At 24.1% G+C, this 20,468-nt stretch overlaps 1 protein-coding gene across 3 annotated transcripts in view; it reads left to right on the top strand.

Moving 5' to 3' along the window:
• The window catches only part of LOC114124774 (synaptotagmin-7), a 196,967-nt gene that overhangs the window by 97,291 nt on the left and 79,208 nt on the right, over positions 1-20,468 (top strand). The window contains exon 3 of one of the 3 annotated variants that reach the window (XM_050205338.1): positions 5,205-5,416. The exons of the other annotated variants lie outside the window; for them this stretch is intronic. The gene's annotated coding sequence lies outside the window, so the exon portion shown is untranslated. The remainder of the gene's footprint in view (positions 1-5,204; positions 5,417-20,468) is intronic. 3 annotated transcript variants of the gene reach the window in all.

Raw genomic sequence — 20,468 nt, 5'->3', positions numbered from 1 at the left:
GTTTAACAAATCAGAAAATATATTTTTTTCAAATGTTAAATTATTTACTTCTGTCAAGATCAAAAAAAAAATCATCTTAAAAATCAAATATCAAAGTATTTTAAAATATGGTGTTTAACTTTTAAATATAATTAAAATGTTCAAGAATATTGTTAAAGAAAAAACTAGGAATGGACATTGAACATATTATTATGTGATAATTTATTAGTACTCATACATCGGCTACTGCCTTACATCATCTTACTTACAAAGTTTGTTCAGAAAAAGGATATATAGGGGCGTCATATAATATGTCGTACGTGACCGGCATAATATTTTCTACTAATAAACTTTAATTTCCAATAATGTAACACCGTTTCCAAAAATGGCTGTTGGGAAGTACAATAATTAGAGCACTGCTTACAGAACATATATATGGTTTGTAATCGATTTTATAATAAATTACAATAATGCATGAGTTACAGCCCTAGATATTTTAATGCAGGGGATCAACAAAATTATTTGGTATCAAATTTATTTTTAAGACTGAGCGTGTTGTAAATTTAGTGTGTTACATAACATTATATAACAATATATATTTTATTTTCATTTATAAAAAAATGTACAACACTAATCAAAAAAATAAAACGTTAACTAGAATTTAAAATAATATACTCTAATATGTACGAATGAAATTAATAACAAATACGAGAGACAATCGTTTACGTAGGCATTGTTCAGATGATTGAAATAACTATTTACCGATAAATTTTAATAATAATATTAATAAACAAAATTAATAGCCATATCTTCACGTATTTACCTGTATTGAAAATTAGATTTATACAAGTTGCACATTATCCTTTATGTTGAGACAACAAAACTATACGATAACACGTAAAGTACAATGATAATAAAATATAGACTGAAATTCAGTGTTTTTTTGAATTTTTGAAATGTTTGAGTCATCAAAAATTCATCACGAGATTGTGTGATAAAAGCTCAATATCGAAAAACTATAATAATTTAATACTATATAAATAAGATATGCACAGAGGAATTATAAGTACTTAATTGAAATGGTTATAGGTGTGTGATTATATCAATAATAATCACTTGTTTACGTTTTTCGCGAAACTGCATTAGTTTGAGGTATAGCACTCGACTCTAGGCGTACGTTCAAATGTTGTAAGTAAATATAATTTTTGTTGATATTTTTGATTTATAAACTATAATCAAAAAATAATATAATATACTCGAACTATCAAAATATATTGTATGAAATAAAATAGATTATTGCCATCTAAAGTGTATAAAACATATTATTATACGAATAACAATGGTTATTCAGTGGTCGAAAAGTTAGTTTTTAATTTTATTTAGTTATTTAAATATTTCAAATGATATTTGGAAGTTAACTATAGAATATTTATTAATGATAATACATTAAGTTAGGTATTTATAAATCCTAAAATTTTAAATATATATATTATTATTAAAACTTAAAAGTCTATAAAAAAAATAAAATAATAATAATAATAGTATAAATGCTATTATTATAGTAATTTTACTCGAAACGTTTTTATTTCCATATATGCTTAAAATTGTATACATTGATCGTAATACGATGTTTATCCTTTATAATATTGTCTAACGCACACGATTCTGTTGAATTTCTGACAATAAAATTTTCAGCAATGTCAATGTAACATTACGCTCAGCATAAGAAATTGCTGATGTGTTGAGTCCGGCGGGAGTAATACTCGTAAAAATTTATTTTCGTCATTAAATGTTTTGAAAAAAATGAAGAAATAATAATTATTTTATATTATAAAATATAATTGTATTTATTATAAAATTGTTACGCAACACAGGTGTGTTATTTTTTTTTCTATTTCCAATACCACTTGAAACCTAACCGGACCGTCTACATACATATAACGTATATTATTTATAATCCCATGTATACCGATCGTATGCATGATTTTTATGTTTTTACTAAACCTTTGGACGAATACATACATGGGTACATGGTATTATAATTTTATAACTCATAAATATATATAAATATACATATATACTTATATATGATTATATATATGCATGTGACTACAACAGGTACAAGGGTTACTATAAGAATTTACATTTTATTAAATTTATTTTAAATTTGGTTACACAAAACGTGCATTTATGCTTATATTATTAGTGTTAGTGTCGCACACGACATTTGAATACTAACTCCAACATTTAAGTTTCATTTCAAAACCTAATTAAATTGATAACAAGAACAAGACAGTCAAAATATATTTACTAAATTACTTTTTAGATTAGGCACATATTGGTAAATTAAAATGGAAAAATATGTATTTAAAAATATTTTTCAAACCATAAGATGAAAATTAAAGTATAAAAAAATTGTACTTATTATAAATATCACGATACACAAAGAAAATCCAATTGAACCTGTTTCAAATACAAATTATAAGCGTTTAGGACCGGTATTAAAGAAATAAATTATATCATAAGTTATTCGTTTGAATTATGAAATATTTTAGGGAGATATCCATGGGAGAGGAGAGCGGATTAGTATTTTTTTGATATTATATCATACCAGAATAATGATTCATCTGTTTGCCTATAATATCACAAAATTTAAATAAATCAAAAATGTTATGAATTACAAAATGCTCATTATTATGTCACCAATGTTCTGAAATTTTTTTAATTTTGCCTATTCATTGATCAATAACCTCTGAAAGATTAAATATGACCTTATTCAGACAGTGTATGAAATATGAGCGTAAGTATGATGTCGCTGTACATGTTCTGCAGAATCCACACATAATAAATAAATTTAATTTTTTTATTTAAAAACATAAACATTGTTTGGTTTTAATTTTGTTGTCTCCTCTGTATAGTCCCGAGGCTTCACGCACTGTGCCTCTTGTAATAAATATAATTTACCAGAGGCAATCTCAGACAACATGACATAGATATGTTTTAAAAAAATTCGTTTTTGTATTTATATTTGCGTACAACGTCGTTCATTGGGAATATACACAACAATAAGAAACAAAAATTGAGTGTATGCAGTCGCACGTGTCATAATCTCGTTTGTAAATAAAAGTTTATTGGACTCGTATTTTCGTGTATGAATAATTCTTGAAAAATAAATCTCTTCAGTTGTTATAAGTAGATAAAATAGCATGCAGTGCCGTGTACCTGAATTGTATCATAATATTAGGTAATGTTATACACCGAAATTGCTTTTATATGCACGCACGCGTATCGTTGACTACGTTATATAATATAATAATAATATTATTATTATTGTTATTATGTAAGTTTTGTATTTATTTTTATTATTTTTATTTATTTTGTTATCAATGGCGCACGCGAACGACCATCATCGTTAAACATTTATCGGGCACTGCACGTCACATGCACGTATTTTCCGATAAACATCTTACAAGTCCTCGAAAACGTACCACGGCAATAATAACGACATAATAAAAACTAAATAAATCAACTTTCACCATCGTCGTGGTGTTATGCTTGCACTATCGGCAATACCGTATAAAATTAAAAAAAAATGCACCCGAGTTCATCACGAATTTACTTGATTTTACAATATTATTGTTTATTTTTTTCTGTAGTACAATTCGAATTAGTCAATCGCGTATAATACGCAAAAGCAATATCTGCGATATTGTATCGTTTGTGTATTGTATGTGTTGAATACTGAAAGGAGTATGATCGTAATGTCAAGTTTACCTCTTGACTTTTTTTTAATAATTTTTTAAGTAGGTGCTTTAGTATGAAGTATAAAAAATAATAAAAATAATATTTAACAAAATTTTTTGAACCACACCAGAATTAACCGAAATAGTAAGTCGTGAGTGACAGTTACAGTTGTATCAAACGTTCGACTAAAATAATATGATATTATGTTAAAATTAAATTTAAATATTATTATTTAGAAAGTTATAATACAATTAATTAATAAAAATAACCAGTTTTTTGAAAATAACTATTTTAATATTATCCAGATTTATAGGAAAGCAACGGTCTATTTCCTAAATTTTCCGTCATTTTCATTTATAACTGCTTACAAAAACAATGTACCATTCCCTATTGTTTACAACGATATCAGATAAGTCAACTATTAGATTTTAAATTTACTTTTGATTTTATAAGTATAATATGTAACGACATTATATTGATATTATATACTCATAGTCTATCCATTGATATTAGATTTTGAGCAACGCAATTAATTACAATGATATGTTTGTTTTTTTTATTTTTGTGTCTAAATAAACAATTTTTTGATAGAAAAACTGCTTTGATCATCAATGTCAATGAAGGTTTCTAATAGCAAATTATATCTATAGCTGGTGCTTTTGTAAAAGAAAAATCATCAGCAATTTAAAAAAAAAATTGAATCAAAATTAAAAAAATATTAACAGATATTTTTTTAAATTGTAATATTATTAAAATAATTGTTTGGTAACTTAAGTGATAAGAAAGTTGATATGCCTTTTTCCGCACCGTTTTTTAATCATATATTGATATACATTCAAATTAAATACATTAATTTTAGTGCCTACTGAAAGACGAGGTACATTCGAATCCTACTATATAGTATATACAGCGAAGGAGTTGCCGATATTCCGATATTTCCGATATTATAAATGTAATATTTCTAAGTGACTGAAGCCCAGAATGTCTTCTATTTTTTATAATAGAAAAAGCCGGTGACTAATCGAGTCACTCATTATACGAAATCGTTTAAAATCAAGCACATATATATGTCTTAGAGTTATATATTACTATACATAAATAGTATTTGTCGAGTATTCCAAGTACGCGTTGTAGCAATTTTCGAAAAAAAAAATGCTGTTTAAGAGGTTGTATTATTCAGAAAATATTAGTTAAAAAATAGATTTCGTTATAATAATAAGTATCTACTATAAAATCTAGGTTACACTCAATACCGGAAAACACTGAAGTATAAGATTGATTGAAAGAAAAGAAATTTTCGATCGTGTAATAGTGGATTACTATAGAATTTTATCGAATATTTTGTGAAATTATCAAGTCCAGACTCTTCCCCACATTTTATCACAGGGCTATATAAAATAATTGAATAATATATTTATTTATTTAATCATGAATTTTATTAAATATAGATAAATTATCAACTAATAACAATTTTGTGATAGTTTCACATAGGGCAGATAACAGCAATAAGAAGAACGTTTCATAACGTTTGTTACTTCAAACCATGTATGGACTCCCCTCTTGGAAAAATTTAAGTTTTCGGGTTTCGGGTCCAAAACAATATTAATCAACAATATTTTAGTGTTGAACTGCATCGAAATGTCAATCATTTGTGTTGCCGAGCTAAAACTACGTCATTTATTAGTTACTTCGAGTAAGTATTAATTAATTTCGGTGTTATGTATTAAACATATATTTATTTATTTATTTAAATAACATAGTTATCTGAGATAAAATAAATACATAATGACATAATTTTTGGTGACAAGATTTTCAATTTTATTTTTATAATGGGTGATCTATTTAACGTGAGTAATTAAATTGTAATTAACGACGACGTAATTTTTTAATTGATTATTCCAAAGCAAAATATTTTTTTAACTGCTTGTATAAATAATATTCTGCTTTGAAATTTGAAATTAAAAATGTATGTTTTCACTCAAAATAATAATAACTTTAAGAATAATATAGCAATAAGAAAAAAGTAAAAAATATGATTTATAATTATTTTCCAAAATATATGTTGTTTTCTAACGACTTAAAGTTATGTAAAATAAATATTTTTATAAACATTAGTGTTTTTTGAAATAGTGTGTAATAAAGACGTGTCTTACGATAAATGGATCTCAGCCATATAGGTGTGTTTATATGTATATTTTTTTGTTGTCGTTAAGCAATTGCCTATTTATTCAATTTTATTTTCAACTTGTTTTACGTAGGTATATATTTTATGAGTATTTTACTGTAGTTATTTAAACTTATTTTGTAGTAAATTCTGCATTGTCTGTAAACACCGAATAGTAATCGTATTTAACACACACGTATTTCCAAGTGTTAAACTTGAAACTTAAATATTCTTATATTTATATTAGCAACGCTACTTTATAAGATATTTAATTATTAAATTATGTAAAATTTATCAGTTTTTTTTATCTTGATCAATTTTTTGAGTGTTATTATTTATTATCTTTTCTAGATAAAATTGCAATGGATAATTTATTATCTCGTAGACGTTATATAAAATAATTTTTAATTTTCAGCGATATGAGGAAAATATTACTAGTTGTATCACGTTTACTATGTTATTCACAAATCTGTATTCAATATCGATTTGATTTTAAGCGTTCCTCAAAAGAATATTAATCAACAAAACGACGTCTAAGACGTGTTGAACTGCATTGACATGTTAAAGATTAGTGTTGCCACGCCGTATAATAGGAATGCCGTATATTTCAGCTTAAAGGTGTGTACCTTCACTGCCGTGTACGCGTGTAAACCCTAGACAATGATTTAACTCTTAACTTTGATATATGGTTCGTAGTTTTTCACCCCAACGTTACCGTTGGACGGTCGTTTATTTGAAAATAATAATGGCTCTTTTCGCTCTTTTCTGCTACTGCTGCTAGGTACTATACTGTAGGTAGTCCGTCGTGCTAAAAAGGTCGGCATTTTAGAAAACTTTCAGTTTTCTTTGTTTTTATCACTAACGCGCGAGACCAAAACTATATCGATCCGATCTGATAAGTTTATTGCGTTCGTGCTATTTTACGTTATAATTCAGTACTTACTATATTTTTGGTGAACATTTAAATAACTATTTAAAATATACATATGCAATCCCACAAATTTATACATTACATACATAGGAAGATTTATATATCCTCATGCTTTTGATTATTTCACAAAAAGGGACTTACAGATCATAATATTTCAAATTCTTGAAAATTTTTTTACTACTTAAATATTTTGTGACGATAAAAATTTTAATTTTTGAAACAAGAACCATCGTAGTTTTTACTGTAAATTATTTAGTAGGTAGATAATTTTCTTAAAAATGTTATGTAGGTACAATAGGTACATAATTCAAAATTTGAATAAACAGTTTATTAGAAGTTCTTAAAATATTTATACTAAATAATATAGTAGTATTTTAAAATGGCTATTTGTCATTAGCCAAGGTGGTGATAAGTTTGCAATTCACGTCCCCAAAATATTCTATGCTCCGGGACCATTAAAGTTTTAATCATACCCCGGTTATAATGTTTATTTTAAAATAATGTCCTATGGGGCAAAATAATATTTCTACCATAGTGTATATCAAATAGAAAATAATATATTGCCAGTAAATTTGCATCTCACTACTATAGACAATTACGGTAAAAAGTAATGTCATCAATTATCATTATTATTATTATTATTATTATTACGCAAGCTTGCATTTAACATTTTTCTCTTTTTAATCTGGCAAATTATATTTTTGAATACTATGATTTATAACGTATTGATATGTTTTTTTAACAATCCAAAGTGGTTGATTTTTCTCCTGTCTTGTTATGTATATGCTTGGCAATGCATATATTAAATAAAGAATAATCAATAGTTTGGAAAAATAACTAAATGACTTAATACTATCTTTTCAAATATTTCTAACATTTTTTATCTTTTATTACTAAAAAATAAAAAGGCAACAGCTCGTCGATTATACTTTTCGCACCTAAAATATCATTTTATTATTTTCAATGTAGTAGGATAGTATTATTATATTTTTAGAGATCAGACGTTTTAAACTCTATTTATTGGTCTATAATTAACTATTATTTTATATTTACGATTATATTAAAACTTGCAAATGTATTTATTTTTAATCGAATAAGTTTATACGAACATTACTAAATTAAATTTTATACTTTTTTTAGTTATAATAACATTACATTATTTCGTTTAAGTCAGTAGGTATATATTATGATCGCATATATTATAAGACGTGAAAACTGTATTTTATTTTTTGTTTGGTAGTTTGGTATAATTTGCCGTCGTGGCGTCAAAATATATGTACCTACAGGCTACAACTAGCAGTAAACGTTAGACAAATAAATGGGTTTTTACTTTTATATAGGAGAGCAAATAAATTATTAGAGTGTATTAAATTAAAGTACATATCAAATACATAGATTAGTTTATTACCACTCTTAAAGTATATAATGAACAAATTAATAAATAGGTCCTCACAGATAATTACTATTATTAAATAAAGAAATATAGCAATAAATAATAGTTATTAATTTAAATATGTCAATTTTAAAGATTTTAACAAAATACTAACTTGATAATAGTGAACAATTATTATTTGCCCGTTAGCAGTCGTTCAAAATTGTACTCTTTTGTAATTTTTATTTGACTACTATATAAATACAATTTATTTTCATAATAAATACCTACCTATATAAGATAACTTTTAGATTTCTGTGGACCTAATTAATATTCCCTATATTATGGGTGTACTAACCTAAAATAATTAAACAACATTTCAAATTTATTATTTTTATTCTTAGTTTTATAAAAAAAATTTAACAAATGTAAATATTGTCAAAGTAAATTAAATAATAATAATAATAATAATAATAAAACATTAATTATAACTGTATAGTTATTACCAATAATAACACCTTATTAATCTACCTCATTTATACATATATTAATTTCCTTTTAATGTATAAGTACATTAATTAATTTTATTTAATCAATGACATTAGTCTACATAATATTATGTATGCCTATTTCCATTACTTTGATGTCAAAAGATTTATTTTTACAGTTAGGAGTAGATATATAAACTTAATAATAGGTACAACTCCGTGTAACATATTATTGTGAACGACAAAAAGCTATTGATGTGCATGTGAACTATTATTACTTTTACAAACATACTATTCAGGCATATTATTCTCTCTTATAAAATAGCTAAATTTAAACTTTATTAGAAATTATACATTTTTTTTAAAGAATATATTTTTAATGTTTGTATATTTTATTTTTGAAAACAATTACATTAAAATATATTGACATTTTAGCACAACTATTATTTTTCAATTTTAAAAATACACAACAAGTCTTATAAATACTTAAAAAAAGATTTATTTATACATATGTTATATATTATATTATTTACATTTTTATACGATTCATTGTTTTAAAAAAGTATAAATAATGTGTATTATATTATTATTTACAAACTGATGAATTAAAAAATGTATGATGTTATGCATTTTAATATTTATTATTATTATTATTTTATATTATAAACAATTAGTTCTATATTCAGGATATCCTTCAAAAATTAATTCATTTTAATTTTTAAAATTCATTAAAATGACGAATGTTAACAGAAAACTGAATATTTTTATTTTGTATTTTAGTTTCTGAACGGGACGATGAATATATGATTTTATAACGATGTATGTTTTATTTCAACTGGCATCACCTTTTGAAGAAAAATTCTTTTGATTTTTAATTTTAAGGTTGGTTCTTGGTAGTTAATTAGATCTAGTTTTACTTTGGAGGGTTTGGATAGTTAAAAGTAAAATACCTATTATTTTTCTATTTTTCAATATAGCAAAAAAAAAAAAACCTAAGAAAAATGGAAATGTATTTATATAATATAATATAATTATATATAATGTAATATTTGACTTAATAGTTAAAATATTAAATTTTTTTTTATAGTATTTTAGGTCTTTTCGAGCAATTTATAAACATTTTAAATTTTCGATGCTACTTATTTTTTTTTATCTATAAATAGCGATTGATAATGTAGATAATGTACCTATCTCTTGTTTGAAAATCTAGAAAATAAAACACAAGATTCCACATAAGTTTGAATCAAAATATTAAAATTGATATTTTATTTTAAAATTCAAAATTTCACGAAATTGCATAATATTATAATAATGATACATAATATAATAACTATATAAATGATATTAGTTATTTTGTTATGATTCAAAAACATAATTTGTTGGGTTTAAAAATATAAATATAAAAACTAAAAATAAAAAAGTATTCGTATACATTGAGAAAGTATTAATTTTAAAGTATGATGCATTTACAAATAATTTTAATAATTTTACTGACTGTGCAGTATTACCTAATTGATTATTTTATCAATTCAATTTGTATTGTGTACCATAATCTAAACACAGTGTTGTTTAATAATTAATCATGTTTACCTGTACAAAAATTAAAAAACCCCTTATTAATATAAAGTACATCATTAGTATGGATACAAATGTGAAATTCCGTTCAACTAATCGTATTGATTAACTATTATTTTTATTGAGTTTGATTACTCATAGTACATTGAACATTGGTTTGTACATTATTGTTCATTATTACCTTAATTAGAGTTCAGATAAAACAAAAATTAAAAATTAAACTTGTTTATTCATTATCGATTGGACTTTTTGTATTTGAAGTTTTTCACAATTTAGATAAATACTAATATCATATTACTACCATGTAAATATACATATATTTCGACAAGAAAAAAATTAATATAATTATTTATTTAAACTTTCGCCGACAGCTCGATAGGATTGTTATTCAGTTTTAACTGATTTGGATCTGGACGCGAAATATATATTCACATTTCACAGTATTATACAAACATGAGCCATTTTTTGTGAGATCGTGTGTGTCGCACTCGTTGGTTTTTGTAGTACAATGGTTTCACTTTTCAGCACAAAATAATAACAACCATCATATACAGTCGATAAGATATTTTAAAAAATCTCGAATGTCATGATTTATCCATTGCGTTTGTCGTGCTATTATGATGTATACTGCGCCGTCATCGATACTATCATCCTTATCATTATTTGTCTTATTCACTATTGTGTTACATTATTGCTACTCGTATATGTATATTGTTATTATGTCAAAAATGAAAAGACAGTGCATATTTGATAACGTAAGTTGTTAAGAAAAGAATTTATTTTACGTTTTTAATTTTAGTAGATGGGTAATTCAGAGTGTAACCCTTAAATAAGTCACGAATACGCCATTGCAGTCAAAGTGCACATTTACTTAATTAAATATCACAAATACAAACACAATTTCAGTAGATTTTCTTACACTATTTACGCCCAGTATACAAAATTGATGTATCTTGTATACGTACAACTATTATAATATTATATTTATTTATTTTATAGATAATTGTAAATTGTAATAGAAATATTCAATGACTTATGACAATATATACATGTAAACAATACAATTTTATTGTATTAACAATGTTTATAAAAGTCTTAACACAGATAAAAGAGAGTCAATATCTTACTTAATAGACAATAAATTAATAGGTTATCAACATTATTGTAGTCTGATATTAAAATATTAATTAGGTGGTTTAACAAGTAGTTTATGGATAAATTATGTACACATATAAGGATATATGTTATATGATAATTACAAATACTGTGATTATTAAGTTTAAAGTTTAGCTGGTACAATATAGATTAATCATTGATTTCATTATTTAATAATTTGAAGATAAAACAGTATAATATGCAGTGACTCTAAGTGATTTTTAAAAAAATCATTATTTATATTACCAGAATATTTTTCTATTCAGTGTCAGAAATTTTCATTTTAATATATTTGTAGCATAAAAAACAGTACTTTTTAAACAATTATAATCAGTGCTAGTAATTTTTTATTTATAATAATTCAATTAAAATACTAAATATACCCTAAATAAACCCTAAATATAACCTAGCCCAAAAATAACCACATTTAGAGTTAGATAATCCTCACTAAAATTCTTTGATAATTTACAAATATTAAAAATTATTTATTTAACATAACACTTATCTTTGTTCTTCAGTCAATAGAATGATTATTTTGATAGTTTTATAGTTGTACCGTATCTAATCTAAGACTATTCAGATGATTAATATTATGAAAATGTATCATTTATAATATATTATATTATTCATATGTGATATTTTCAAAAATTGGAATAAGTTTTTTCTCCTTCACATAATCCATAAAGTTTATTTTTAATTTTTTATGTGATGATAAGCAAAAAAAGCATAAAATGTATTTTAATATAAAATAGTTTAGTATGTTTATTGATACGCTACAAGTTATGACTTATGATGTATCGCACGATGAATAATTCACGAATTATTACGAGATACATATCTTGATTCTTTTTATACAATAAAAATATTTAAATATTATATAATATAAACTACATAATAATTTTAACAAATATAGGAATTTGAATAATGATCCAAAAAAATACAGGGTCTCTAATAGAATAAATTATTGGTTGTGTGATTTTGAAGAATATTAATCGAAAAATATATTGTTACAGTAAAATGTATTGATGTACGATATAATAATATGTAATAACATTAATTGAATACTCTTCAATTCTGACGACCTTGAAAATAGTAAATAGTGAAATAATATATATATAAATAGTTAAAAAATTTGAAATTCTTTCGAGTAGTTACACTTTCATTCTTTCTAATCAATCACAATGAAAAATAGCCCTTAATTCTTCAGATCTTTGGATTTATTCATATAATTCACTATTCCAATCATAGAATAAAAGTTCTTTGGTATCTAGGTATTATCGAGTAAGTATAATAATATTTTTCTATTGCTAGTCACCGCTAGACCGATATGATGATATTATTAATATTTTGTTATTTTTTTTTTTTTTTCATAGAATATGGTTTTTTTATTTTCTAACACATAAAATTAATTATGATACAAAAAAATAAATTGTTTTTTTTTTTTAGTTGTCTATAAATAAAAAAGTTATTTTTTATAATATTATTTGTTAATTTGTTGTTATATATTATTATTGTTTTAACTATTAATATAGTATATTGTATCGAATATAACACAATATCTATCGTATACAAGGTATAAAGAATAACCAGCTACTCCATTGTAACTTTTATCTAAATAACGAGTATCGACTTTAAAATTTGATTTCTAATGTTATGTGGGCATACTGTGTGATAGTATGTAAACAATTTTGTAAAAAATTCCACCACTCGCTATTTGTGTTTATTTGTATGATTACAAAACAATATTATGCAAGTTAAATCTCTTAAACTATATGCACATTTTACATGTATCTGATACGTAATATACATATTTACAGTTTAACTTTCACACCACAATGCCGTAATAAATCTACAACAGTCAAGAATGCTTTAATACTTAAATGTTGTAGTTATTCAAGTACAAAATTCCGGATAACTGTTCTCGACAAACGTCTATACATAAAGTTTCGTCTCCGGTAAACGCATAATAAAGCAGCAATACACAGCAGTACCGTCTGAAGTTCAGAAAACTAAAAAAATAAAATATATAATATAATGAATTTAATTAGACAAGAAAAAGATACTTTTGAAACTGTTGTAACAGAAACAATGAATGTAATAAACTAGAGAATCTTATAATATATTTTATCATATTTCATTCAAGATCGTACAAGATAATACACATTATTATTTTGAATCATTGTTAAAATCGGTTTAAACAGAGACACAATGCAGTAGATCAAGTATATATATTTTTATTTCAAACATCGATTTCCTGGAATTTTTGTTATTCTGAACTAAATTAAAATTAAAATGAAAATAATATTATGTTTTACAACAATAGCACGTGTTTCTTTCGTTAATTCAAAAGAAAATTAACTATCGCTTTGTCGTCATCTCAGTAGTACATAGATAACTTTTATAAACGGTAAAAATCAAAAATGATAACAAATATATTACAATAAAAACATAATGATGAATGGTTTTAAAAATCTTCTTAATATCTAAAAAACATTATTTTTCTTATAATATTTTTGAAGTTTGCAAAAAAAGCTTATTTTTCAATTATCTGAAGATCAATTAAAAAATTAACTTCAATTTCAAAATCAAATATGCTTTCCAACGGGTTGTTTTAAAGCTTTAATTGTTGTAACACTGGAGTTTATTAATATTGTATTAAGAAATTTAGTGTAACTTCTGACATCAGAATAAATAAAGTTATGTCAAAATGTTTCTATTTTAAACCAAATAATATTATAAATTCGTGCCACAAACAAAAATGTGACAGTTTATTATTTCTCAGATTTAACCTTTCATTTGAGACTTCTTATGTTAAAACGTCTCTTATCAAAATAAGGCAATCTTTATTTCTTTCCTTAATTAAATAAACATAAAAAATTCAAAATGAAGAAGCATGGATTTTTATAATTAAATTAATTCAAAATTGACTTGTCATGTATTACAGATATAGTAATTAGGAAATTACTTACTACTATTCAATAAAACATACAAGTACAACATTGTAAACAAAAATTATGATTTTTGTTGCAAAAATAAATCATTTTGAGTTTTAGTAATCTCTTATCCGTGTGTGTAAAAATACATTTGGTCTGAATAATTAAAATCGTTTTTTATTGGTAGTTCGATAAAGCCTAAAAGTTTAAATAAATATTATATTTATTAAATTACTGTGTAGAACAAATAAAATAATTTTAGATTACTGGACTGATTTTACACTTTTATGGACCAATGTAATAATTTTAAAAAAAAATAAAGATTTGTTTAACCAAAAAATTATGAATTATCATTATTTACAGTAATAACATAGTAATAAAATCAAAACTTTAGTTGGGTTTAAGTGTAACAAACAGTAGTAATGTTATGATGCATAAAATGTATAAACTATTTTTTTTAATACTGCCAATGAGAACGATAATAATATTACTGACAAAAATATAGATTGTTATCACATGAAGTCAATGTGTGAAAATTATATCGACAATTAGTTGTGTCTAAAACGAAAATCAACTGAGGATGTATATGAAAATACTCCACACATGGTATCAATACCGTTCAAGTTATAATCCTAATTTAATTACAATCAAAAGTGTTAACATGAAAATAAAATTATTTAAAAAAAAAAATATGTATGTAGAAACAATTTAACATTTTATATCAAGTAAATGATAAGCCAAAATTGATTGGTGTAATTTATTAATTCCAACTTTCGTACACTATAATTATGTTTGTTTGAAATTTCTTTTCCTAGGCAAAATGTATTATAGCAACATTAAATATTGATAAAGTTATTAAATGTGTGTTTTCTTCGAGCCGTCCGTATTAAGCAATATATTTGTAGTGTTTTACACAATATCCCTTTCATGTATGCTAATAATTCGATCTTCTTAGAATATTTATGTTTGTTCAGTATTATAAATTATAATAGTCTGTTTATTTTCGCGCATCACTTGAATATTAATAGTTTGGCATTAAGCGTATGTACTTTCAGTGTTATTCAAAGTTTGTTTAGTTGCATTGACTTACCTACACATAATATATTTAAATATTAAATAACATGAGTAATATGACACAGATTGCGTAGATTTATAAAATATCATCTTATAACACTTCAATAAGAAGTAAGTAGGTATATAGTATTCCTTATAATATCGACAAACTTTTCAAAGTATGTGAGTGTAAATAATTACATATTATAATTGTAACGTTAACGATTCAAATTTTATTAGGAATTTAACATTCGATATTTTATTATAGGGAACCTGTTGCAATGTATAAAAAAAATCTTATACAATATACATATTACATGGATATAATACTCGTGGTGGACTTTACGTCGTACGGTGTAGTTAACCTTCTTCAAATTTTATGACAATATATTATTTATATTTCTATTATATTTATCGATAATAATTAATTATTTCCAATGTTTTCAACTCCACTTTTTGTTAATTATTTTGTAAACAACAATTTGAAATTTTGTTTAACGATTTGGTCCTTTGTCTAAAGTATAACAATAATTATTATTTTTGGGAATAAAAAATGTACTTGAATGAAACTATTAGTTTATTATTCTAACTATAAGTATACTAAGCAGTAAAGTAAAGTTGTCTTCAATAAGAAAAATCGATGAAATATGTAAGATATCCATCGATTATTAAAAACTATTATAACGATAAACAATTGGTTTTTAAATCAACGAATGTACAATTGGTTTTCAAAATGTTTTTTTTTTTTTTTTTATAGTATTATAACAGAAAATGTTAAAAAATTTAAATGGTATTAAATAAAAAGTATCATTATTGAAAATTAATGAAGAGACTATAATTAACATATTATTATAATAATATATGAATCGCATTATTTTAACACTATTTTTATGAAACTTTTCACTATATATCAATGAAAAATTTAAATTTTACAATTTTTATTTTAAAATCTTATAGATACAAGCAATTTAAAATTGTCAACTTGTATTATCAATAGTTTTTTTTTATATATATTCAAATATTAAAGAGATATATACATAAATATTTATAGTTTAACTAGTTCTCATTTCTACATTCAATTTGTGTGATGTTTACAGTTTTGTTTTTTTTTCTTTTTAAAGCCGTACTGAAAATTAAAAATAAAATAACGTATAATAACGTTAAACATTACAATTATATGTTCAAATACTCGAAATCTTAAAAACAATGACTTATAACTTATAAGCCATAGTTTAAAACACGTCATAATAATTATTAAAAACTAATTCACGATTACTTAGATATTATATTATTATATGGGTGCAAATATTACTATAGTCAGGGGACTGCTGATAGAAATTTATAAATTTGAAACGCGATAGTTATTCCAAAAATAATTTCTGCTAATGAAGTATTATTTGCTTTTACTAGTTCATATTGTCCATCATAAATAGTTTTTTGCCCTTGTTTTCCAATCATACAACACAAAGAGAATTAACTCGACACACTACCTCTTATTTTACCAAGAATCAACTCACCAGTCTCAATTCAGGTGAATACATATCCAAGAATCAAATGAAACTTATCAGTTACTTTGTTATTAATCGATTGAATTTCGTTCGATTTGTGCTGTGAACCTCACCATGCTGTTTCTATTCCAAATTCCGTCATTCCGATAATATTTTACATCCGGCTGTTTGCTATTATGTAATAATATTATTATGACGTTGTGTTCTCGTTATATCAATTAATATCGCAGAGTGTATAATATTATTATGTACACACAATTCTGTTCAATTAATTGAACACTTTTAACGTCAATTTATATCATACAGAACACCACCAATAATCTTGCGCATGACTAGTTTTACGCACACGTGGCACATAATAAACATTTCTACTGTACTCGTAGATTATAGCGCATCAATCATTTGGATTACCTAATAACATTAAATATAATATCTTAAACGCGCGTGTTGACACAGTTAAAATCACACCCAGTGATTATACAAAATTAAATAGTATTGCGCGTATTAGATGATGTCTAAAGAGATTAATAATATTATGTTTCAACCTCTAATATCATATTATGCCAAAACACGCGATAATTCAAAATAATATTAATTATATTATAACAACATTATCCTATCGATGTCATGTCTATGTAACGGATACTATATGTCGGCGTGACCGAAATAATTTTGTCGAAGAAAATGCTGACGATAGTCATTTTGTAGTTTGTACACATAGGCAAGCATCTACTACCTACCCATATTTTGTCCTCTGTTTCGTAATTTAACTAAGATCAAAGCGATAAAATTTCTAAAATGAATCAGAATTTCTCACAGTTTAGACAACCCACTCAGTTCATTAAATTTTAACTTTCGTCTTTTTTAAAATTTGGTCTTAAAATTTTAGAAATTAAAAAAATATATTTTTTTGAAATTATAATAAATAATAAGTAACTAAAGAGAATCTGATTAAATTTAGATCAATCCAATTATTGATGGACAAAGTATATACCTAATATTAAATTTTGCGAAAAAATATTTTTCGCAGACTGCAGCGAATCTTCTGATATTTTAGTAATATATATCATAATACATATTTGTGTGTAGAGTTACAAAACTTAAATCATTTGATTTATTTATTATCTCTGTCTAGAAAACGTATAACATTGAAGATTTGCGTTCAATAGAACGGATTTTATGTTTTACCTATTTAATATGACAGTCCATCGATATTTTTTCAAACTTCAATTTATCTTATATTTGTGTACTCAGATTGATTTTAATTAATATATAAACATATCCATTTTATATTTAATAAATTTTCCAAATGTTTTGCTCCAACGCCTGTAACATTGGACTATTTATAATATTATAATATTACTACTGTTAAAATTATATAATATTATTATCTCTAAAATCGCGATTTCGTTAATAATTGTTATTTTTTTTATCTATGATAATATTTGCTTGATATATGAGTTTTTTTTTCATTTATCGACGCAAGTTATATATTAACGTCAATGCTTTATTTTACTCTACCAATCAAAAAAATCTTTATTTAATATCTATTTTGGTCAAAATATCTTTTTGATTCTATACTAAATAAAATTATTTGGAAATCATTGAGTTTTAAAATACTTTGTTGATTAGATTTTGTGAACGAGGTTTTTTTTTTTATTTACGTCTAAACTTATATCGTTGATTTCCCAACACTCCTCGAGGAGTTACAATGATTTTTTTCGTTTAGCACGACAGTGTATTATTATATACGTGTATCGTGACAATTCTAAAAATCCATCATGAGACTCAGCCGGTGATGTATTTCATAAAAATATAAAAAATAAAGATATTTATTTTTATTTCATTTCGCTTTTATTTTTATTTTTTTATTTGATCTGTCATAGTTTTTGTCGGGTACCCAAAACCTATTTGTTATAAGAACCGCTGAAATTGGCAGGTGTCCCATTGAGTATTTTGTCAAGAACAAGGGGACGGACGGACGTCGACCCTAAGATGACCAAACTTGCGACAGATGACAAACGATCTTTGTGGATAATGCCCGTTTAATTAGTTTTTGCTGTGTCAGTGTTGTGTGCTTAGCACAATAGAAGTGTATTTTGAGATAAACCAAAACAAAAAAATAATTACTAATCAAATGCAGCCGTAAATATGGTTTTTGAAATTTTTTAAAATGTCGAAAACTGTATTTATTGTTCTACAAGATAAATATATTTAGTAATGCGCGCCTTTTATTTAATAGATTTTTATGAATTTCATATTATATTGCTCCACATTTTTGTTCAAATGCTATGTTTTAAATTCAATAACCACGCTTTATTTTTTATTCAAAATATAGCTATACTCTATAGAAAAGTTTAATTACAATTTATTTATAACAGCTTTAACAGTTTTATTGTATGCAGTCAATATGTACCAAGTAAAAAGCATCGAATTTCTAGAAAAAAAGCGTCTATACGTGCAATTCATTACTGTTAGTCAATAAAAATATATATTTATCGTCTTATTTTTTGGCAGTTAATTTATATAATTGCTGCTTAAATTTAATCCTAGAATGACAATCTTGTTATATTATACCGTAATTGCTAACTATTCGTCAAATAAACGAACTTAAAGCATTATTGCATACAATTCGATTCATTTGTACCTATGATACTGTAATTGTATTTTACCAGGTTATTTAGTGAGTTTACTATTCAATATATTAATTTGACACATTTCAATTTGAAATTATTTCAAACGAATAGAATAAAAATAAAAATATTATAACATTGATCATAAAAAGATTAAAAATTGAAAAAAGTTTCAAGTTTTAACAATTTCGGTTTCAATTTTATGAATAGACTTTTACATCTTCTGATAAGAATTTTTAAGATTGATTTTTGAAATTTTTTGGTTTTGGTTCCGGTCTCAAAAAAATGTTTTAAAACTTGTCTATTAAAAATAATATTTCATATCTTAAGAAATAAACTTTTACTAGAATTATAAATGCTTTAATAATTTATAATATTTTAAATTATTTTTCTTCGAATTGAGTTTTATGAACGGTTCTTGAATTTTTAGATTTCAATGACGGTTTTAACTCGGGTTTGAATGCTTTTGGTTTTGATTGTATTCAAGCTATAAAACAAAATTAAAACTTAGATTTTAACCTAAAAATATTGTATAATAATAATTTTTCCATAGAAATATAGTGTTTATTTCGTCACATGATATCTCGATGAATAAAACTAGTAAAGCATTTTCAAAAGTATTATTCTTGTCTTTTTTTTTTTTTTTGAAAACACATCATTAAAATAATATGTTATCGTTAAAAGTATTTAATAACATTAAGCAGGCCGAGATAAATATAGGATGATAAAATATAAAAAGCAAAATAAACATGTTTAGTGTGATATTGAGATTACAAAATTCCATTTGCTGTACTGTCCATGTTTGTCAAGGGTTAATCTATTGTTACAGTTCTAAAGTTAAAACTAATTATCAAGAGTTTATATACTGCAAAATGTAATAATGTGTTATCATAATCTAGTTTTTTATTCAACAAACATGCACTTGCATTCTAC

This window comes from Aphis gossypii, chromosome X (assembly GCF_020184175.1).
Source record: "Aphis gossypii isolate Hap1 chromosome X, ASM2018417v2, whole genome shotgun sequence".
In the NCBI taxonomy this organism is placed as follows: domain Eukaryota; kingdom Metazoa; phylum Arthropoda; class Insecta; order Hemiptera; family Aphididae; genus Aphis; species Aphis gossypii.
Note: the sequence above shows the minus strand (reverse complement) of the source record. Positions and strands in the feature narration are given on the sequence as shown.